Source organism: Eulemur rufifrons, chromosome 6 (genome assembly GCF_041146395.1).
Source record: "Eulemur rufifrons isolate Redbay chromosome 6, OSU_ERuf_1, whole genome shotgun sequence".
NCBI classification, from domain to species: Eukaryota; Metazoa; Chordata; class Mammalia; order Primates; family Lemuridae; genus Eulemur; species Eulemur rufifrons.
In genome coordinates, this window is record NC_090988.1 from 31,825,150 (window position 1) to 31,850,317 (window position 25,168).

The 25,168-nt window shown below is 38.5% G+C and overlaps 1 protein-coding gene and 1 pseudogene across 1 annotated transcript in view; one reads left to right on the forward strand and one right to left on the reverse strand.

The window, feature by feature from the left end:
* The window catches only part of ARHGAP42 (Rho GTPase activating protein 42), a 266,391-nt gene that overhangs the window by 225,869 nt on the left and 15,354 nt on the right, over positions 1 to 25,168 (reverse strand). The gene's annotated exons all lie outside the window — the stretch shown is intronic.
* Positions 9,343 to 9,866, forward strand: LOC138383607 (apoptosis regulatory protein Siva pseudogene; annotated as a pseudogene).

Consider the following 25,168-nt stretch of genomic DNA (forward strand, 5'->3'; position numbering starts at 1 on the left):
CCATCAAAATATGTGAAAACATCTTGGGTACAAAAACAAAGTCTTCTTTGATACCTAGCCACTGCCTCCTGTATGCAAAACATTTTCAGGGATTTTAATATGATTTATTTCTCATCTTATAAAGAGTTTGCAACCTGATGAGAAAGTAAAGGCTGTGTGCCTACTTTCCAAGGAAGAGGAATGGGAAGAGGCCTGACTGAGCAACAGGCGAGCCACTGACACACTAATGTGGGGTGTGAGCCCCTTTTGTGTCCTCTCCCAGCAGCTCGGTCACTGTAAATCTGTTAACATTTAGTGCCAATAAGAAGTTTCAATAAAGATCCATTCTTCAGCTGTAAGTTTATCAGAGAGTAGAGTTCATTCATTCAACAACTAAGGATCTACTGAGGGGCAATCGCAGGGCCTGGCACAGAAGTCGTGGCAAGACTTACGTGTTGAGCAAGGCCAAGATGCTAAGCCTCCTCATGGGGCAGGATACCAGTACGACCACCGATAGAAAAACAAACGGAAACACGTAAAAGTTTTAAAGGACAAGCTAGAGTCAGATTTTAAATGATGCATGAATCACATAGGGTAAAAGTAATGATGGCTCTCACTGATAAGTGGGAGCTAAAGGATGGGTACCCATGGGCACAAAGAGATGCAAAGGTCATTGGAAACCAAGAAAGGGGGAGGGTGGGAGGGAGTTATGGATATGGATAAAAAGCTTACCTATCGGGTACAATGAACCAGTGAGACTATTCTGGTGACCTGAACACTAAAATCCCTGACATCAGCATTATACAATGTATTCATGTAACAAAAACATTTGTACCCCCTCAATATTTTGAAATTAAAAAAAAAAATGATAAAAAAAAAAACAAAAAACAACCACAACAGAAAACATAACAATCCCTGGCCAGATTCTATGCTAATATTGTCTCATTCTATCTCTACATCAACCCTACAAAACCCTCCAAAATAAGCATTGTAATTTTGTAGCTATAATCCTGAAAGAGGTTAAGAGACTTGCCTAGCTTGCATGCATGGGGAGCAGAGGGGGCAGGAGGAGGGTGGAGAAACTTATTATCGCTTATAATAAAATGCTATTATCATTAATAACAAAATTAACAATTCCTTAATATCATCAAAAGCTAATCCACATTCAAATTTCCCCAATTACTTTTTTTTTTTTTTTGTTTTCCACTCACAAATAAAGATCTTAAAAACATCTACTCACTGTTAAGTCTCTTAATCTCTAAGTCCCTTTCAATGTAGAAGAGTTCCCTATTCCTTTTTTCCTTCTTTTCCCCAAGACGTTGGCTCACTGACTGAACTGGCTCAGTTGTCCAAATTCTGGATTTGGTTTCGTGCTTCCACAGAGTGTTGTTGAACTTGTTCTTCAATCCCTGGTGTTTCCTGGAGTCTGGAAGTTATGTGTAAAGGCTTGATCAAAGGTAGGAAGAAATCCGGAATAATGTTTTCTTCCTGTCCTGTTTTTTCTTTTTGACAGAAGACTGTTGTTTATGTAAGCCAAACAGATGCACATTCTTAATTTGAAAAAAAAAAAAAAAGACAAACTGTGCTTAGCTTAGCTTACTGTAACAATAAAACAAGATTCTTTTGGAAGAATTAACCTGTACCCTCCAGGTCTAAGTGTTCAAAATCATTCTATTTCCTACAAAAGGTGCTACCAGAGTATTTTTTGGAAATCAATTGAAAGAGAAAAGACAGCGTTGAGAAAGGAAAAACATACAGAGCTTCCTTTCAGGGCTGTGACACTGCCTCTACAATCCAGCCCCATTTATCACGTTTGGGAAGAGGGTGGTAGCAGCCCCATGATGTGTCTACCAGGCATTTCTGTGTGCCCAGAGCCCATGATTTCTCAACCCAGGTTGATTCCAGGAAGGCAGCTCAAGGGGATTTCCAGCAAGTTCTCCTCGTCACCAGAGCCATCCTCAAGTGATAATCGGGAAGCCCCCGGCATAGATCCACAAAAAAGGAAATTCCGAGGCTACTGTTGAAAATGGAGACGTAAAAGAATGAGAAAAGCTCACAAAGCTTCACAAAATGGTAAGAATTCTCCATCCCTATTACTTGCTCAAGTCCAAAGCTTTAGGCCTTAAAAACAAACAAAAAACCAACTTTGGACTAACTACATTATGATCTCCCACTGCCCTACTCTAGGTGTTCCCGGTAGAAATAGTTGGGTCATAATTTTTTGGAAAAACATATCCCAGCTCTGAAAACTATCCTTTCCTTTCTATGGCTTCCCTATACACTCTTGATTTCTGAACACTGCACATGTGGCCACACTACCTATGTAAACAAAGACAGCTACTCAAATAGTGTATCAAACACTTAAATACTACAAGTAAAATAGTGTCAAATCACTGACCTCTACCCAGTCCTTTCATATCTCTAACTCTTAAAAGCTCCTGTAAGACTGGAAATCACACAAACGACTCCCCAAATAAAGAGAACATGACTTAACTGGAGTCACTTTGGGCATTTTCTTCCCCAGAGCTTAGCAAGCCTCTTAAGAAAAGAGGCCAGGAACAAAAGGGGGATTCCACACATAAAGAGAAACTAAAGTAGCAAAAGGAGCAGGAATTTATTTGACCTGGCACTGTCTTAGAATTATACTCCACACACAAAACGAAAGTAATTATAAAAAAAAATAGTCAAGAGAAAATTGGAGAAAATTAGAACAAGATAAGAAATGAGAGATTTTTTTTGTCAGGTCTAACTCTTTAAAACACAAGTGAGAATATGGATCCTGAAGGGGTCAGATAGAAAGTTTCCCATCCAGTTAGCAACTGAGCTGAGTATCTCCTCCAAACCCCAAACACACGGCTTTTTTTTTTTTTTATTTCAGACTGTCTTTACCATGCAACTCAATTTCACTTCTGTATCTGTCATGAGTGTAAAGCAACCACATCTGTATACTGATGACTTAATACATGAAATGAAAGGTGTTCCATCTTTGGTATCATAGCACATGTGTATCCCACTCTTAGAAACCTGAAAAGATGAGAAAACTGGAAACTTCAGTTTGTTCTGTTACAATGTCCGTTTCTATAATGTGAGTGAAGTCATCCATGATTAGTAGATAGAGCTTAAGAAGAAAGTCACATTGGTTCCAGTGTGATTGCTTTTCCAACACATTGTCATTTTGAAGCTGTCAAGGACTTTGAGTGTCTTAGCTACACTTGAAGACTTTAAGAAAAACATCAAAAATCCTGCAAGAGAGTTTTCCCTTAGCCTACAAAGTGACTGATTTAGTGGATTCAATATCCACTACACTTTCCACAGCATGAAGCTATTTAGTGAAGCTATGCGTACACAGATCTTGATTGTTTATATTAACAACAAAATAATTAAGAAGTCAACACCATGGAGATTTTTCTAAAGGAAAAAAGAGCTCCAGAGTTTAAAAGGGATCAACTGGTGCTGGGTACAAATATTAGTGGAGTTTTAACTCCGCTGGTATTTTTTTTTTTTTATCAGGACTATTTGTTTCTCTTGATGTTCTAGTTAAACTTTTAGAAGTTTTTAATTATCTGTCCTTAACCCTATTTATTACCAGTAAGTCCTGTGATATTTTTTGGTACAATACCTAAAGAAGGTTAAGCTTGTTTAGGAATACATTATGGCAGAAATACCTGTGTGCGAGAAAAAGTAAAAAAATATAGTAAAAAAAAATGATAGGATAAGCATGTCTCATAGATCCATCGCAAGTCCATACAATCATCAGACTACCTATTGTACTGCACACTTGCTTGAGTAGAACTATTTACTATCCCGTCCACATTCAACTGTATACTCTAGGTGGTTCTCAAACGATGGGCGTTTGAATTGCTTGGGGGATATCTTGTTAAATGCAGATTCTGCAGCAGGCCTGCAACAGATCCTGAAGAGCTCCATATAGTAAATGAAAGCTACCAGGTGATGCCAATGCGGCTAGTCCATGGAACACACTGAGCAAAAGACTCTAAGAAACATACTAGCTTTCACTGGCACCAAACTGACATCGTGCTGTATGGTTTACCTCTGTTTTCAACCAATTTCTTAAAATTTCTTCCATAGACCACCAGGAGAGAGGACAGAAGACACTCTGAGAACAGGCAAGAGTGTGTGTATACAGTGAGAGCAAAAGTACATTCTACCCCCATTCAAAAAGATTTTGTTAAGTCAATGAAACACTAAAATGTTCTACACGATTAGGAATTTATTTTTATCTACTATGAACAGGTTTTTTTGTTTTGTTTTGTTTTTTTGAGACAGAGTCTCACTTTGTTGCCCAGGCTAGAGTGAGTGCCGTGGTGTCGGCCTAGCTCACAGCAACCTCAAACTCCTGGGCTCAAGCAATCCTCCTGCCTCAGCCTCCCGAGTAGCTGGGACTACAGGCATGTGCCACCATGCCCGGCTAACTTTTTCCATATATTTTTAGTTGTCCAGATAATTTCTTTCTATTTTAGTAGAGATGGGGGTCTTGCTCTTGCTCAGGCTGGTCTCGAACTCCTGAGCTCAAACAATCCACCCACCTCGGCTGCCCAGAGACCTAGGATTACAGGCATGAGCCACCATGCCCGACCTACTGTGAACAAGTTATAGCCTATTTTATAAATACTTTTCTGAAATTTAAGATTTGTAAATGGAGTATTCACATGAAATGTTCTAGGACAGTCCAATTGTGGTCAAAATTCTTACAAATTGAACAGATTGCAATATTTATTATTGTTTTTAAAAACAGACCTGAATTGAGGACTAATGCCGGACTCCTGAGATAACCTGAGGCCCAACTCCTCTGTGAGTTTACTGTTCATGAAATTGGCCTCAGTGATCATTTTAAATATTGATAGTTCAGTTGTCTTCTTGTAAATTTCTTTGTTCTCACACATCACCCTATTGAATAAAAACTTTACTGCACAATCCAGCTAATACCAACAGAAGAGTCCTTACACTTTTATGATAATGAAATAAACTCACGGAATTTGGTATGTTTTTAAAATAAATGCTGTGTTGGTTGAGAGAGAAGAAAGAGAAAGAGAGAAATTATATCCATATCTTTTAAGACCTTCAAATGTATAAAGGCCTGCTACTTTAAAACCAGAAAATAATGCAGCTCTATTATTTTCATTTTCATCCTCCTCCTAGTCTCAACAGAGGAGGTTAAAAATCAGATAAATAAAGCACTTCAGCTAGCATTAAATCCTATAGTCTAATGATGGGGCTCATTTACAGAAAGAATCCTAAAAACTTTGCTTTTGCAGAAAGTTTCTTTACTATAAGAAATTTTCTAGAAGCCATTGTGTAGGTAATTTGTGCCAATACGGGAAATTTTAAATATACAAGAGAGAATGATCTCTTAAGGAATTTTGTTCTTAATCTCAATTTATAGAATCCCACTCAGCAATCCATTCATAACCCAAGTATGCACTTAGAATTATGTTTGCAAGCCTTTTTCCTTTCTTAACCCTACAGTGCTACAGACACTCAAAAATCTTTGCCAAGTGAATAATTTAAGCTAATATTTTATTGAACACTTATTATGTGCTAAGCATTTTGTCAAGGGTTGTATACGTAATCTTACATAATCCTCATGACAACCCTATAAGTTAAATACTTTTATCCCCATTTCATAGATAAGGAAACGAAGACTTGAATGTATTAAGTAACTTGCCGTGAGTCACCCAACTAGTTGGAGTCTGCATCTAGATTTGAATCCAGCAGTTGAACTATAGTTGAACTATGCTCTTAACCACTATTTTTACACTTTGTTTGAAAAAAATGAAAGTGCATGCAAAATCTCGGGCTTTACATGCTCAAGGGTTACACTGGATTTATGGTGATTTACTTTGAAATACTTCAATGAGTAACATGAAGTGTGTGAATAAGTTAATCTGACTCAGTATTTTGGGGATGGCTAATTAACATAACGTGTCCTAACTGAATCATCACCTTGATGTGAGATAAAATCTTGAGAGATACTTCATATACTAATTAAGGCAGGCTAAGTAGCATAGAAAAGATTAGAGATAATTTTTCTATTGGTAAAACTGCTGCTTAAGGTATTTGATGGGAGAGAAGGAACAGATCCTAGCCTTTAAATGAATAAGGCAAAGACATTCATCATGCCACAGACACAGCTCTCTATACCTAGTGCACCTGGGCCTGGGCTGAACACAGGACCCACCACTCTTGCCCAGGGACATCCTAGAGTCTGCTGTAGAGTTAGGTTCTTACCCAAGAAGCCAGGTGATATACCTGAGGACCTGCAGAAGGAATTCTCCCAAGCCCGACAAGCATGGCTGTTTGTGCCTACTTGCAGTCAAAGGCCCGTGTTTTGTTAATTTTGGTCTGAGCCTATGTTCCCCCTGGTATGAGTTTGCAGGGGTAGAGACGTATAGACTATAGCCACCTGCTTCTAACCAGGAAAGGCTATTCAGTCATCATTCACTCAACTTTTATTGAGCACTGTCCTAGCTACTGAGGATTCAGCAGTGAACACAAAAGATAAAACCCCTATCTTCATTGCACTTACACTGTAGTTGCAACAGACAGTTTAAAAAAATATGTATGCAGTGTCTTAGATAGTGGTGTGTGTTATACAGGAAAAAAGAAAATAGGAAAAGGGACAAGGAAGCTGTTCAACTTTAAGATGGTGAGGGAAGGCCTCTCTGAGAAAGCAATTTTTGAACAAAGATCTGATGGAAGTACGGAATTCGCTAAATCGAAACAGACACTCACTTAACTGCTAATTGGGTTAGGCACATGGCTACGCTAAGATTCTCTTCTTACCAGCTATATATTTACTGACTAAACAATAGCTTGCCCAATGCACTCAGCAGCCCAGACAACCCCCACCCATCCCTGTGTTCCCAGGGCCTCCAGAGTGGTTCACAAAAGCAAACCTCACCGAGTTAAAGAACCCATTTCTCAGAAATGATCCCTTCCACTGACATAAGCTGGATAAGCGGCAAAATGAAAAGATCTGCTCACAGCTATTTACAACAGTAGAAAAAAATTCTTTATCATGTTGACTTCAAACCTTTAAAAGGACACAACAATATAAATCTAGGTTATACTGTGAGGCACCAAGGCACCATTCCCTATTTTATTTTAAAAGAATCATTTTATTGAAAGGAAAAAAATTGAAAGACTGCAGAAAATGATACAGCAGAAAAAAAAAAAAAAGTAAAAACCTACAGCCACGGGCCCCATGACATTTTAGACAGACTACATATGTGTTAATAGTATATAGTGGTCCTATAGTAGTATAACATTGAATTTTTACTGGACTTTTTTTATGTTTACATACACAAATACTAACTATCGTGTTACAGTTACCTACAGAATTCAGTACAGTAACATGCTATTCAGGTTTGCAGCCTAGGAGCAATAGGCCGTACTATATGCCCTAGGTGTGTAGTAGGCTATACCATCTAGGTTTGTGTAAGTACACTCTGTTTATGCAATGATAAAATCAACTAAGGACACATTTCTCAGAACGTATCTCCATCGAGCAACACATGACTTACTATTTAAGCAACCCAATTTAAGGGAAAAAATGCAATTAAAATTTTGCAATTTGTTGGACATGTCCTATGTCAGCATTTGCATGAGGTTTAATCAAAGACATATGCCATTCTGATAGCCCTTGAGAAGGAAGGAATTCAAGCTTTATTGTGCATATTCAGTGTTTCTTAAAATCTGATTGTGAGAAAGCAACATTGGCTATCCAGCTGCAATTAAATTCCAGCCTAAAGAGGTCATTCTTGTTCAGAGGATACCTCCAGGCTCACCCACACACCCAGACAGCATGAACACAGAAGGTTTAATAGCCATGCGTACCTCTGAGGTCAAATACAAAACTGCTGATTTCCTCCTAAAGAGAATTCAGATGCTGATGCTCAGAAAGATGTAGTGATAGAGCTTCTCTTCCTGCTTTGTACTTGATGGAAAGAAATCATGATGCCCTTGTGGAAAATGAAGCTACACAACCCACAATGCATCAGACCTTCCCTAAATAGAAAACTACCAGCTTGTGTATTTGATCAAATTATTCTTATTTGAAATTAGACAAACTTACTAAGTAGGAGAAACAGTGTTCCATAATGTTCACGATGCTCATACCAGTCACTGAGGAAAGAGATTCTATTATATTTTAGTAGACTCTGCTCCAGAGAGCATGAATGCAAGAAATTCATTTTAAGAAATGTTTGAAAAATTACTACTTTTTAAAAGTTAGCTTTATTTATCTGGTACCTTTTTGGCACCAGGGACTGGTTTCGTGGGAGACAATTTTTCCACAGACTGGAGAGGGGTGAGGGGTTTCAGGATGATTCAAGTGCATTACATTTATTGTGTACTTTATTTCTATTATTATTAAATTGTAATATATAATGAAATAATTTTACAACTCTCCATAATGAAGAATCAGTGGGAGCCCTGAACTTTTTTTCCTGCAACTAGATGGTCCCATCTGGGGGTGATGGGAGACAGTGACTGATCAGACAGGAGGCGGAGCACAGGCGGTGATGCAAGCGCTGGGGAGCGGCTATAAATAGATGAAGCTCCGCTTGCTTGCGGACCTTTCACCTCCTGCTGCGCAGCCTGGTTCCTAACAGGCCACGGACCAAGACCGGTCTGCGGCAAGGGGGGATGTGTGTGGGGGAGGGGGACCACAGATCTAGACAATTTAGGTACATGAACACTTTATCTCCTATCAGTTTCCTATAACTTTGTTTCCCAACCACTAGAAAGCCCATCCCTTTATTTTCTAACTCTTTCCTGAACTTGAGATGGCAACTCTCTATTCCTTAGCGTCACTGTCCTTTCCTAAGGCATCCTTATCCCTCTCAAGGGAAGCCCTTGTAGGCACTGATCCCCTGGCTAAACTGGAAAAGACTGGAATTTTATTCCTGAGACTCAGCTTCTCTGTGCCCAATCATCACACAACATGCGTTGCTCACCCCACCCCTTTTGCAGGTGGGAGCGCAGGTGGGAGGCCTTGTTTTCCAACAGCCAACTGCATGATTGAGGAGATTGAATCCTAGCAGGCTTGGTTGTGGAGAGGTTTCAACACAAACTTTGTCTTCTTGGAGGGGAACAAAGTTTATCAATTAAGCTGAATACAAGGAAAACCAACTATTTTTCTCTTCTATACTCTCACACTCAACACTTCTGCAACCACATGTGTGGTTTTTTCCCCCACACCAACCAACTCTCCAACACCAGCTCGGTGCCCTGCAATTCAGTTGAATTCTGACATCAACCACAGTTCGCACAGACCCACAGTTTAAGGGCTCAGTCCCACGGGGTCAGTGGTCGGCGCGCCCGTCGCTGGGCCCCACAGCCATGCCCAAGCGGGGCTGCCCCTTCCCGGGGGCACCCAGCCCCGCTGCAGCTCAAGGTCCGCGCCCACCAGAAGGAGCCGAGCCACGGCGCATGCAGGGAGCGCTACTCACGGGAGATCTTCCAGAAGACCAAGCAACTCCTTTTCCTTGGGGCCCAGGCCTGCCTGGACCACATGGGGGATGAAGGCTGTGCAGTTGTTCATCTGCCAGAGTCAGCAAAGCCCGGCCAGTGGAGAGCCTGAGGGCTGCATGTGGGCATCTGCTGATTGCACCTGACGGCCGCCTGACCAAGAGCCTCGGGCAGGGCTCCGAAGCCGACCCATCTGGGGCAGCGTCCATCGCCTGCTCCCCGTGCGTGAGCGCCGAGGATGGGAAGGCGGTCTGTGGCCAGCTCGAGCAAGCCTTGTGCGGGCGGTGTGCGCGCACCTGCTGAGGCTGCGGCGCGAGGCTTATGCCCTGCGCGGCCTTGTGGACTGCAGTGATGTTTATGAGAAAGCGCTGTGCACCAGCTGCGCCTCGTTCTGAAGGGCCCGGCACTTCAGATGACAATCACAAGTAATAGGCCCCTAGGTTATCCATAGTTTCTGTCCGACTTGGCTACAAATCAGAGGTTCTGGCAATCCCCTCCTCAGGTTCCATAATTTGCTAGGACGACTCACAGAACCCAGGAAAATAGTTTACTTACTATTGCCAACTTATTACAAAGGATATTTTCAAAGAGGCAAATGAATAGCCAAAGGAATAGGTACATAGGTACAGGTGCAATCACTCACGCCTGTAAGCCCTGCATTTTGGGAGGCCCAGGTGAGAGGATTGGTTGAGACCAGGAGTTCGAGAGCAGCCTGGGCAACATAGGGAGAACCTGTCTCTAAAAAAAAAAAAAAGAGATAGGGAGAAAGTGAGCTTCTTTCACCTGGAGTTGGGGCACACCACCCTCCTAGTATGTGGATGTGTTCAGCAACCCAGAAGCTCTCTGAACCTCATAGTTAAAAGATTTTTACGGAGGCTTCATCATGTAGGCATAATCTATTATTAATTCAATCTCCAGCACTGAAAGTTCTGGAAGCTGAAGGTTCCAGGATTCTAATCATGGAGTAGTCTTTCTAGTGACCAGCCCCTATCCAGAAGCACCCCAAGAGTCACCAAAAAAGACGCTCCTATCACCCAGGAAATTCCAAGGGATTAGGTGCTCTGTGTCAGGAACGGGTGTCAAAGGCCAAATATTAGAACAAAAGATGCACCTAGCACCCCTATTGCATAGGAAACTAAAAAGGTTTTAGAAGCTCTCTGCCAGGTACCAGGAGCAGAAACCATACATCTATTTTTTATTATGTCATATAAGCAAATTCTACATTTTACCAATTACTAGCATATATCAAAGTGCAAGTACATTAAATGTTAATAATGATTTTCCAGGTTTGCTGCACAAACCACTTCAAATAAAATTATTAGAAAAACAAACTTTTCTGAATAAAACAATAATAATTTCCTCATAGTCTTCATTTCTTTCATCTGTGGCTCTTCAAACACATGACAGCAGGTGATTCTCACTGATCCCTGTGAGGAGCAGAGGAATTATAACCAACATTCACTTAAATCATTCTCCTAAATCTACAAAACAATTCTGCAGCATTCCTCAACTTTCAGCCCCCCTAGGATCACCTCACCTCCCAGCTGGAATCATGATTTCAAATTGAGCGAGGTCAGATGAACGCCAAATGAAGCCCAGCTGGTTCAGATGTAATAGCAAAAAAAAAAAGCACCACTGAGAAGTTCACCCAACTGAGCTCAGCCACTTAAGGGAAAGTAATTCCAATCATCTCCACAACAAGTCAGATAGCAGCAGCTCAATCATCCACTGAAGGAGCTGAAATTATACAAGGCTTCCCTGGTGAGGTTCTATAATGACTTTCTGGTAGAGTTCCATGTAAATGACAGATATGGAAATATAGCTCCCCAAATACTACTGCTCTCTTTTGCAAATAAAAACTCCATTTTCCTTAAGAGTTAAAAAATATTTTGGCCTTTTTTCATTTGCATTACATAGTTCTAAACAAAACAGTAACTGTCATTGCACTTACTAGCTTACATTTATTTAAAAAGTACACAGAAAGATATCTTTTATTCAAAGCAAGTATATGGCCCATAGCTGATTTGAGTTTTATTCCTATTACTGAATAATAGCAACTATTTAATGAGTACTTCCTATGTAACAAACACTGAGTTAATTACTTCACATCCATTATCTCTATCATCCTATTAACCCATCAGCATCATCAATATTGCCACCTATAATAAAGAACAGAGCAAGGATTCAAATTTAGATTGGTTGTATTCCAATTTCCTTGCTTTAACCATCAGACTTGGGGGTTACTTTTTCAGGCAGGCAGAATCAGAAAGCTTGCTCATTACTCTATGGTCTCTTCTTTTCTCCAAAATACATCATTTTAATGTAACAATGTTAAAACCTTTTATTTTCATTTCTTAACTCAGCCGGCAGTTAATTCTGTCTTAGTAACTCTTAACTCATCAATAATTAATCAAAATTTTGGTCAACTAGGATGAATCATTTAGAAAACCTGAGGAAGAAAACTCAGTCAATCATTAGCACTCTGGGTTCTAATTTTAGCACTCTGATACCATGGTGAGTTTCCTGAACGTAGGGACTCTCATATTTGTCTTTAATAACCAGCTCTGCTGCCTTCCTTCTCCATTCACTCCACCTCAGAGTGATCTATCCACCTCTGAATTCATAACACCTCCTACTTCTCTAATGCAGCAACTAACCCTACATGAGGATGTCTCTTATTTTTCTATTTATACTTACTCAACTTGTCTATTGTGCGTAACTTTTCATTTTTACTTCAGTTAATCTTACATCGCAGGTAGCAGCTGATACTCAAATATTTGATCTGAAGTTTCCTACTGATTTATATATTATGATTCTGCTTACACATTCTAATTGAGGACTTAATGGTATACTTTGCTTTGAAAACAAAATATACACACACGTGTAGTTTTTTAAAAATTACTTAACTCACTATAGGTACACTAGAATATACACTAAGCGGTACATATGCATTTGTACGTATAACACATTCAGAAGTAAAACACTTACAAAAAAAATTTAAGTAGCAAAAACTGGGGCATTCTAGGAGGTTGCATTTCATCACTTGACCCCTCTCAATAACACTCAGGGCAAGCGAAGTAATGGACAAGAAGAGGTCCCACCTTACCACATCTGCATCATTTCTATTTGGATATTATATTGTTATGTGGAAAAATAGCAGTGTAAATAAATACAGACAAGATTTCATCTACGAATTTTTTGTAAAAAGGAAATGGCAAATCAACCCCTTAAAATTAACATTAAAAGTCCTCATTTTAAGTTTTTCGAGATTTTTTTGGTTTTTTGTTTGTTAGTTTTTTCCAAAACCAAAACATTCTTCCAGATCTTGAATCTAGCCATGTTTTTACTTTTACACATCTGGAATTTTCATCTTGGGCTTTTTTTTTTCCCATGAGAACAAAACCAGTTCTGTTATTACTAAATATTATTATTGTATAAACAGGACTGAAACATTAGAAAAATTTGGAAAATAGAACAGAAATAATTATATTCCCACCATCAGGACAGCAATTTGTATGAATTCTCTTCCCATTTTTTTTCAACACTATTAATAACAACCACTCACAGGAACAATATAAACATGGAGGGCCGGGTGCAGTGGCTCACACCTGTAATCCCAGCACTTTGGGAGGCCAAAGCAGGAGAATCACTTAAGCCCAGGAGTTTGAGGACAGCCTGGGCAACATGGCCAGACCTCCTCTCTACAGAAAATAAAAAAAATTAGCTGGGCATGGTGGTGCACACCTGTAGTCCTAGCTACTCCAGAGGCTGAGGGAGGAGGATCCCTTGAGCCTAGGAGTTCGAGGATACAGTGAGCTATGAGCCACTGCACTATAGCCTAGGTGACAGAGCAACATCCTGTATCTAAAAAATAAAAATACTTTAAAAACATAGAAACCCTTGAGGCCCACCTTAAACTTTCTATTTGCTTTAGGTCTTAAACAAAATAATCCAGTTAATTCTGTCAGATTGTCTAGATTCTGAGCAATCAGTAAAAGCCTGGTAAACTAAATTAAGAAGCGACTCACTGGTTTTTCCCATCTCACATACACCAGGCCACCATACTATGTGGATTCCCAATTTAGGAAAACCAGGCTATACAGCCCATCATAACCAGAGCATGGAGACCACTTTTCCCTAATTTCCCAACTTGCCCTATGTGGCTGCCACCTCCTAGAGTAGAGAGACGCAGGAGGAAAAATGATCTTGCTCTGGAGCAACAATGGTAAAAGCTACAAGCCAAGCCAACTGGGGCATGATGACTCAGCCAACAGCAGAATTTTGGCACCAGCCACATTCAGCAGGGGAGGTAAGGTTGGGGTTAAAACTACAGCCTGGAAAACTGCCCAGGATACAGAAGTAATAAATAGTTTTGCTGATATGCTTTCTCTGCTTCTCCTTTTCTGTTTTCAAGTATTAGGTTATTAAGTATGAAATGTTTGATTTCCTTAAGTACTAAGTTTGACAGTTGATATCTCTGACATTTCACTTTAACACATCTTGTTTTATGTTTATTGTGAAAATACATCCTCAGTCTTTCAAACGCACATTTTGGCTTGTGATTATCTTTCAACTTTTTTTTAGAGCAATTTTTGTGAAACCATGGATAAGTCAAAAATTTGTGTTATTTTCGAGTTCCATCATGGAACCCATGCAGCGCAGACAGTTAAAAATATCAACAAAGTGTTTGGGATGTGGCTAATAATGAATGCACAGTATGTAGATGTTTTGAGAAGTTCTCCTTTGGTGATTTTAATCTTGAAAATGAGCCACATGGATGAACTGAGACCAAGGTGGATAATGATGAGCTGAAAGCTGTAGTGGAAGCTAATCTATCTCAATCTACACGTGAATTAGCAGCAAGGTTTGACGTTACTATTCCAACAATATTGGACCATTTAAAACAAATGGGCAAGGTAAAGAAGCTGGATAGATGGGTACCACATGAATTAAATGATCGTTAGAAGAGAAATCATCTTGAAGTTTGCCTTGCTTTGCTGTCATGACATAAAGGCGAACCATTTCTATACCATTGTTCTATGGGTGATGAAAAATGGACTCTTTTTGACAATTGCAAGCATCTGGCACAATGGTTGGACAAAAATGAAGTGCTGAAACACAGTCCAAAACCAAATATTCATTAAAAAAAGCTACTGGTGTCTGTTCGGTGGTCCAGCGCTGGTATTATCCACCACAACTTTGTGAAACCCGGGCAATCCATTACAGTGGGTGTCTACTGCAACCATCTGGATGAAATGATGAGGATGCTTGTGATTAAGCAGCCAAGATTGGTCAACAGAGACAGGCCAATCCTCTTGCAAGACAATGCTCAACCACATGTTGCACAAACAATGCTGTTCAAACTACAAAAGCTGGACTTGGAAACTCTCTGTCATCCACCGTATTCACCAGACCTTGCACCCAATGACTACCACATCTTCCAGGCTTTGGACCACTTCTTGCAAGAATAAATATTTAATTCTCAACAAGCTGTGGAAAATGCCTTTTGTGATTTCATTGCCCCTTGGTATCCAGGCTTCTTCGCTGCCGGCATAAACAAGCTGCTGCCATTAAGATGGCAAAACTGTGTCGATAGTTTAGGCGCATACTTTGATTAATTATACTGCTCCTTGTTTGAAATAGAATAAACTACACTTTTGATTCAAAATCGAACATTTATATTTAATGACATAATCTTTTCCTCTGTGAATGTGTGAGGTGGCTTCATTTTTCTTTTACGTAAAGTAATAGACTCGGGATGTTCAATAGCCAAGAGTATACATTTGCTGCCAGTTTTTTGCCACCTGCCATTCTGAACCTGCACACACAACACACACACAATGAATGAAAGAAAAAAGGAGAAAGGAGGAAGGAGGAGAGAGGAGAGAGAGACAGAAATAGGGGTGAAGCTGCCTGTGAATGTATACCAGAATCCAAAGGCAAATGGCTATGCTTGCAGCACAGATCTGACCTCCAGCTTGTTGCAGAGTGCAAGCAGACAACAAGCTAAAGAAAATGCTCATAAGCAACCCCAGAGAAGGCCAGCTGCTGGCTCCTACTGGACTTGATCACTTAAGGTCTTCTGAATCCATCTGTTTGTTTGCCTAGAGTTTTTCTTCTTGTTGCCATGGAAACTGATGTTAAATAATTATCATAGTCAAAACTTCCAGCTGAGCTCAAAGTGGATACATCCTGCAGTCACAGCCTTAAATTGCAGTGAAATCCACACCTAACCTGAAAACTATCAATTAATAATTGTTTTCTGATAATATTTGGCCATTTCAGCAAAAAGAAAGACAGTAGATAAAGAACTAGGAAGCAAGAAATCTGAAATCATTTAGCTGTGCCCTGACATTTTTTTAATTTATCCAGTTTTTCAGTTAGTCCAAGGATCTTTCCAATACTTTTTCAGTAATATCTGTTTTCTTTGAAAGATGATTGGTTGTTCCAATCTAGTAAGCAATCATTCTATTCAATTAATCACATAAATCACAAGGTCTAGTGAAGCATCACAATTTCCCTTCCCCTTACTTTCTACAACACAAACACCATTCACTAAATAATTTAAAGCTTTAATCAAATAATATAAAATCTATCAAACGTAATATACAATTAAGTAAATCATGTTAAAGTACTGAACCATTACATGAACAAGAAACTAATTTACATGATAGTTCATTCAATACAGGATTCACTCTCAGTTGACATATTTTGATAATCTGTGCCCTCAATAAATAAGCATATCCCTAAATGAGAAACTACTATGAACCACATGGTAGATGATTCCAGTTTAATCAAATTCTTGTTCTTCAGAGATGCATTTTTATTTTACCATTTGAAACCCATTTCCCTACCTATATATAACTTTAATTTTTCTATTCTTGATGTGCTTGAAACTTTGTCTAATTTATTCATCATCTTCAAACGTTATAGGATGATGGCCTTCTGCTCTCTGTTTCAAATTTGCTCACTTGAGTAAATCTTCCTTTTTTCTAACAACCAAGCCATTCTCCTTCAAAAGTCTAAAATACTCTCAGTAGAACAAAATAAAAAGACATGGTTTATTTCAGAGACATGCATTTACACAGAAAATATCTGCTTTCAAGAACTAGATAAATTCTCTTTCTTGACCTTAATATCAGTCGCTAGATACAGTGGCTATGACCAGCTTCAAGAGTTATTTACAATGGGGTTAGCCAAGTTCTGCCTTGAAAGGCCCACAGGACCTATGAAATGTGCCATGTGTCAAGAACACTGTGACTTCAAAGCATCTCTGGCTACCAAAGCACTTCCCTTCTTCAATGGATCTGCAGCACTCACCTTCCCAATAAAAAGTTAATTAGGCTTCACTATATCATGCTAGAGAGAGGCAACTCAACTCATGAAATGGTGTGACTCAATTTTGTTTTGTTTTTTAATTTTTGACCACGATTCATAGTAAGAACTACATTTTACAATCCAACATTGTATACGTATTCACATGTACTTGTAAAACAGAAACAAGTTTCATTAAACAATATTTGCCCTTAATACATTCAATACACTATAGTGTCTTACTTATTCAATTTTTTTCTAATACTAGTTCAACCCACTAAATTGATTTCACCAACCCTCTAAGATCACAATCCACAGTTTGAAAACCACTGGAGCATTTGAATATATAATATCCTACGTGAAAGAATTTGAGTGCCAGGATGAACACCAAGGGTAGTTCATCCAAAGAGTAAATTCTAAATTCACAGCAAGCTTGAATTATTATTCCTTCCCTACTTGCATGAAACAAAACCAGGACTGCTTCTCTGTGGTTTCCTTTTTTAAACTTATCCTCTACATAACCCAGAACTATCCTCAGATGATAAATGTTTAGTGATATTTGTTATTCAACAGATGTCTAAGCTGCTGAAATCCCCCATGAATACTTAATTCTGTAGCTGTAAGTACCTCAAGAGCTCATCCTGGAATTTTCCTCTCTGGCCCTCAGTCAGTTCAGGGGCTCTGAACTGATACCTACTGTCTTTGCTTATTTAATATTTCTTCTTGTTCCACTCAACACATTCATTAAGACAGTTTTAAAAATGTGTGTGCGTTTTCTAGCCTTCCTGAAATTTCTCACAAGACTTATAATACTAAAAGAAAGAAAATCTTTTCAAAGTAACTTCCTTCTTTTTTGTAGACCTACCTACCAACAAAATAAAACTGTTAAATTTCTATTTTTAGTGCATTTTTATGGTAAAATTCAAGTCATTTTCTAGTAATATTATCCTCCCCCAAAAGAAACATGCTTTCACCCCAAAAAAATATAAAATCACAGAAATACAATTCTATTTCACATAATAAAGTATAAGAGTGAGTCAAGAGAAAGAACTGATGCTTTGGAAATCAATAATTAGTAAGTTTACTAACCAGAAAACTTTTACTGGTTCATTTTCCTAAGTATTCAATTTCATAGTCTTCATTAATTGAGAACAGCATTTGTTTGACAATGAATCCACTGATTTTTTTTTCCATTTACTCATAATTAAATTCTGGTGTCTTAATTATCTAAGCTTCAAAACATCCTTTACAATGAATCACGGAAATGTGCACAGTGGTATGTGCTGCACTGCTGGTCACAGCCTACATTCAACTCGATTCCGCACCCCCAAGGACCCAGCACAATTCAAGGGGCAGAAGCGGCAATGAATCAAATACAGTACAGCCACAGGTCTCCATGAAGCTTGCTGTATAGTTTAGGCTAATTCCAAAGATATTCACAGTACCTGTTTCCCAGAGCTCCTCTCATTTCTCATGTGTTAACTGCTTTAGTTAAAAAATCAATTTGTCAGCCCCATCATAAAGATTATTCATTTCTGCTTCACTGCTTGGGCCATGTGGCCCTGTACTGCCAGACTGTCTTCCCATACCCATCCAATCAGTGGACATCACCCTCAAAGATATGCTGACCACAGTTCCTCTGGTGACCTTTCAAACACCTAAAACCATCCATGTTAGTTCTTTTCACATATCTGTATTCTGTTTAGTTTGCAAGCATTCTAAGAACAGGAATCATTGCTTTCTTACTCTATAGTGAAGTCCCTAATGTGAAGCAGAATACTGTGTACCAGTATCAATCCCTGGGAAGGGAACACCCTGCACCAGTTATCAATCTCAGGGGAGGACTCTAAATACCTTACCAATACCGTGCACCGATACCACTCCTGGGGAAGGACTCTAAACAGCTCATCAGTTTCTGTTAAAGCTCCCAGCTCTGACAGGAGGTTTTTGCACAAACTCATCTGCCACAGTATGAGTCCGATGAGACAGAACACGCTCACAAGTTAGGCAAAGCAATTTTATTATTCACAGATAGGCAACAAGAAGCAACAGAAGCCTAAGACGCATGGCAAGCTGGTCCCCGAGTCTCAGAAAAGCTGCCCAGGAGAGATGGAATCTTTGTGCGTGCCCCACTTTCACTGCAGCTGAGGGATCCTAAAAGCAGGCCACTCTAGGTCTCATGCCCCAGGGGACACTAGGTTAACTGGGTTAAACTGCTGCAGGACATCCTGTTCTATAAATGACAAAGACAAAGCCTGGGTTGTTCTGGACAGTTCTCCTTATCAAGTTAAGTAGAACAGGAAATGGATGGGGAGAGGGATTCCCCTCTCCACTAAGTTTGAAGTTTTCTCACAGCCCTGTCTATATAAGGACAGAAAGAGGAAAGTTACCACTATTCCCCAACTAGAACTAACAAGATTGCACAAGAGTATAATTAATTTGGCATTCAAAGGCAACCTAGTTTAAATTAAGTATTCTTTGAGTCTATTTGCAGTAGTTCAACCTAAGTAAAAAAGGGTCTGAAATCTCTTTGCTAACTGATGTCTACTAACTCTTTGTCAGGTCTAAGAACCATCCCCAGATGTTAGAGAAATGGCTGTCACATCTGCTCAACAAAGATCCTTTCACACTGGAATTTTGGAATTCCCTTCCCCACTGGTGTCAGAAGAAAGATGAAGCAACCCTATCAACTTTGGAAGTTGGGTTTAGTGGGAATGGCTGCTACCAATGGCACTAAATTATCTCAAACATCACATACTCGCGCGTGCGCACGCACACACACACACACACACACACAATAATCTGCAAGTTTTTCATGTAAGTGGACCTAAAATTTAATTCCCTACTGATCCTTTGAAGTGTTTTTATAAAGTTTAGCTGAATTAGGTATATGAAATGTCATTAACAATAACCTTTTCATACTTCACTATTTAAGAACTGACTTGATAGGTAATTATATTTTAGTCCTCTTTAAACAAATCATTTGATAGTCTCTAGATCATTTAAAAGCTCTGCTAACAAGATTCTGTCAATTTTACAAAAACAGGAATTCAGAAATCTTTGCATCATTCTATCCACTATAGTTACTTATGATTTAAATAACAGATACTACAGGATACTGATACCATATTACAAAACCATACCTGTTCAGAGAGGCCAGACAGAGCCCAGTTGCCAAAATGCTTGCCTTATTCTTTCATTTTCATTAAGAAAAAGAACAGATAAGACAATTTAAAATAACAATTTGGTTAGAAAAGGTGACTGATAAATACAATAAGATTCAAACCACATTAAAAATGCAAACACAAGGATCACCAAACTAAACAGAATGCAGCAAAATCGCTCAAATATAAGCTTGGCGTGGAAGGCAATGAATATAGCAGACCACTTAAAGTAATACTTCCAAGCAAACAAATTTTTGCAGATCCCCTGAAGAAATCCCTGAAGTATAGCCGATAAATAACTAATGTACTAACGTTTTATTATACCAATTCCTCTCAACTAAATACCTTAAAATTTCCATGTACTTTTTGGCAGAAATTGAAGAGAAACCAAGTTGGTTTTCATTGGGTCATTTATTTTAGAGTAAGTATGTCCCTTGCACAATGCTTAATCCACAGTAGGTGACTAATAATTATCTGATACATGAATGGATTTAATTATTATAATTAATCTGTGTGTCAAAGATAGATATCCCAAATTTAAAATAGAGGAAGCAGCCTCAGAGAGTGCCAAGGATTTGCCAAGGCTGTACACGGGATCAGAGTCAGGATCCACTCCCAGGTTGGCCTAACCCAGGGCAATTCTTACCAGACTGTAGAACTTCATTTCATGATCCCTGAGTTGCAAACTTTCTACTTTCAATTTTGACCCATTTTCCTCAATAACTGTTACTTCAAAGATAATAATGTCATGTTTTCCCATGAGGGATTTTTCCCAGGAACTAGATTTGTTTCTAATAGTTTATAAAACATTACAAAACAAATTAAAACCCACTATAGGGTCCTCTGCTTAAGCTTTTGCCAGAAATGTATTCTCAACATCCTTAAAACCTAAATCTGTTTTCCAGGAGAACCCTTATGGTTATTAATACTAGTTATATTTTAATGGAACACCTGGTATAATTAATTTGTCCATGAAAACTGTGCTTACCACAACCAAATAAAACAGCCCAGACCTGGCTATGTACAGTTTATGATAGCCTTGATACGTCATTTCTCAAGGAATGAAAAAAGGCACTGCTCAAATAGAACTGGATTAAAAAAAGAGAAAGCAAATTAAATAGCCAGAAATTAGAGGTAGCAAGGCAAGTAGGGAAAGGTTGTGAAGACTACAAATTAAGGAAGCTGCTAGCAAATTATTTACAGAGAATTATTCATGGCTTGGAAACAAATGTAATTAAAAACTAAAAAGACAGTATTTATCCCAGCTTCTACCTGATCAACTCTGAGTAATTTGCTAGAGCTTCAGAACTCATGGCCTCCTACTCTAACCACCTTCCCCACAAACACACACTAAAAAGCAGTATGCTCACCGGATAATTACACATGCAAAGCCCTGATACAAGGGCAAACAACAGGCCTCTCACCACTATCATTTACCCCACTGGGGAGAAAAAAAAGGGAAAAATCTAATATCTCTACCCTGGTACAAAGTATTTCTTTTTAGTATAATTTACTAAGTTTTTTCTTCATATAATGACAATAGTATGTAAACAATTCTGTAACTTGCTTTTCTCTAACATAGATTCATATCATAAGAGTTATGTTTAATTAACTAGATAACTAATTTGGTAAATTTTACCAGCAATTACTTAAGTGATTTCTAATTATTTTCTATTATAAGTTTTAATTATTTACATCGGTTAAGACCACAGTCCCCAAACTGCACATAGTACTGCAACAAACTCACAGGGGTGCGGTGGGATATTTAAACTTGAGAGATCAACAGTTGATGTCCTTTACCCAGTTAGAACTGGGTTGCTGGCAAGGGGAAAATACATTACCATGAGTGACTCAACTAATCAAGACTTAGTCCTGACCTGGTAGAATGTGTTCTAGAAAAGACTCAGGGTTCCTATAGAAAGGACGAAAGGGCAAGGCTGCTGGGTAGGCAATCAATACAACCTGCTGTATCGAGAGGACCACAACTGGGATCACTAAATCAGTGAGTAAAAACCCTTTGAGGTTCTTGAAACATATTACTAATTTACAATACCATCAGCAGCATAGTGAAAGTTAGAGCCTTAGTACACCTTTAATCAGCAAAGACATTATTTTAAAATCTTTTACCTAATTAATTAGATGAAAAACGGATACCATACTCTCATATTCATTTGCATTTCTTTGACTCCTGGTAAAAGTGATTATCTTTCATAGGTTGACAGCTGTTTTTATCCTTTGGCTAATCAACTGTCCTGTGTCTAGTGCCCAGATATCCACTGGCTTCCTAACATCCTTCTTCCTCTGTTTATTTCATAGATACTAATCATTTGGTTGTGAATGAACATTTATCATCAATTTAAGTTTATTGAGCAAAGGTTCTCACTGGATGATATGAACCCTTACATTCAAGAAGAAGGAAGAGAAGCTCTGACTTGGGGGGGTGGGGGGCATGGGCAATATACATAACCTAAACTTTTGTACCCCCATAATACGCTGAAATAAAAAAATGAAAATTAAAAAAAAATTTAAAAAAGAAGGAAGAAGTAAAAGAACTATGAAAAACTAACAAGAAAAAGTTGGAAAGTTCATGAAAAGATTGGTAAGAGAATATGGCTCCACAGAAGCCAAGAGTCAAGAAGCTTCAGTTAACAAGGAGTGGCCAACAGGGTCAGATACACAACAGTCCAATAAATAATGACCAGAGTGTGCTTTCGATTTGACAGCTGGTCACTACAGTCCTAATCTTTGGAATACCTCAATGTTAAATTTTTACAAACTCAACATAACCATTTATTCAACAGTTACCTGGAAACAAATATGTACCTGGCCAAGCACTAAACATAAAGAAGGAGACATAGACCATAATTTCGAGGAATCTGGGATGTTAATGCACACATGTGTGTGCACATGTATGATCTGAGGGGCAGTGGAGCATCAGGGGTGAACAAAACTGCACATAAAAAGCCTAAAGCCTAAAGGTACCCTAAAGGACTAGTTTCTCCTCTCTAATGAGAAACTCTTTTAAAAAGTAGAATGTTTGTAACATATAAAAAATAAAGTGATTTATAATTCAATAAAAATCAATAATTTAGGACCCAAAAAAGAACTATGCAAGAACTGACATAAGCTGTCCATGTTAAGAAAAAGAAGCAATGTGTGAGACAGAATATGCTTTAAAAATGTGCTTTTAAAAATTGTTTCTGATTTCCACTTAAGTTCAGCAGATGCCACAGTTGTGCTCCCAAGTCCAATACCAGAATATGCTGGGGCTCCCCAAACCCCATATCACAATGTATATACCACAGGCTTCATTTTGGCATAACAGATGCATGCATACTCTAGGCAGGAAAAATTCTTTAAAAGATGAAAGTCTGATTCGATCACATAGCTGATACGTGATCCAATTTCCTTTTGGTGGGCTACAGCAGACTGCAGATGTTTCTCTACTCAAAATGTGACCCATTCTGGTTTCACTTACGTTTCTTATGTAGGCTGCTTTAAATTACTTACACATAAGTACCACCTTCAATCTGCGGGCTTTTAGCCATAACTATGCTAATAATAAAAATATGCAGAAGCAAGGAAAATATTTCACATAACGGTATAAATGGTACAGTAGTCTCCCTTTATCCGCAGTTTCACTTTCCGCAGTTTCAATTACCCACAGTCAACTGTGGTCCAAAAATATTAGGTGGAAAATTCCAGAAATAAACACTTTGTAAGTTTTAAATTTCATGCTATTCTGAGGAATGTGATGAAATCTGTGACCATCCCACCCCATCATGCCTTTGTCCAGAGGATCCACACTATATACGCTACCTGCCCATTTGTCACTTAGTAGCCATCTCAGTTATCAGATTGACAGACCCCAAGAAGAAAGGTGAGTAGAGTACAGTAAGCTATTTTGAGAAAGAGAGAGACCACATTCACATAATTTTGTTAAATATATTTTCATAATTATTCTATTTTATTATTATTGTTGTTAATCTCTTACTGTGCCTAACTTATAAATTAAACTTTATCATAGGTGTGTATGAATATGAAAAAACATAGTATATAACAGTTTTGGTACTATCCTCAGTTTTAGACTGGGGGTCTTCAAACTTATCTGCCACAGACAAGGGGGGACTGCTGTATACTATTCTTGTATTTATATTTTTTAAGTGTGTTCTCATGGACATGGAAGGTTAAATGAAAAGTAAAATAGTCTACATAATATACTAGAATTTTTTTCACAATGACGTTTGTCTTCACAGACAAAGTTTCAGAATTGGTTCTAGTATTATGCGATTAATTACAACCTGTAGACTCTGGCAACTCCAAACATTAGTTTGACACCACTTCCTCTAAGTTCAGTCATTTAATGAACACTTAGTAAAAATGTTTCGTGTGTCTAGTTCCAGAGTCCCAAATGTTTGGTGTCTACCCCTATGGAGCTAACTGTCTAGGGAGAGAAACGGGCAAATAATCAAGTCATCAAAATAAGATGTGATGAAAACCATGTTATCTACAAAATCATAAAATCTCAGATAAGGAAGGCCCTTAAAAAGTGAGCTAAGCTATTTCATAGAAGTACTGGCTACTCCCACTGTAAGTCACATTCATGACACCAACCAACGACACAGGGTCCAGGGCTCTTACATCAACATTAAATACAATGCATTTGTCCAGGTAAACTAACGATTCTGCTTCGAAAAGCCATCTCATACCCTCTTTTGAATAAAATATGCTTTTTGTTTATAACTCTTGTCTAATTTAGCCCCCTAGTCTCAACATTAGCTAGCGATGAGAAAGGTGAGAAAATTAACATTTAATACCAAGTACCATACATTGTGCTAGATACTTTACATATGTCATCTCATTTAATCTGCAAAATATGCAGATGAAGTAAATATCACTCCCATATTATGCACGAGGAAATTCACAAAAGCAGCCAGATGATGTGCTCGCAGTCAAGTAGCTAATGAGTGGCACAATTAGAACTAAAAAGCATTTCTCTGACTCCAAAACTGAGGCTTTTTGTACTCTACCAGGCTGACTACTGTTAATGTTAAATCTTCAATGAAACCTACTTAACATTAAAATGTTCTCATGATTAAAGATGAAATGTTATTAGCCCCGCACATGTGTAAGTGATAACGCTAAGCTTAGCTAAAGAGCAAACCCTCTCTTTTTCTTTTAGCCAGATTTAATGTTCAGATTATTTGGATAAATTGGGA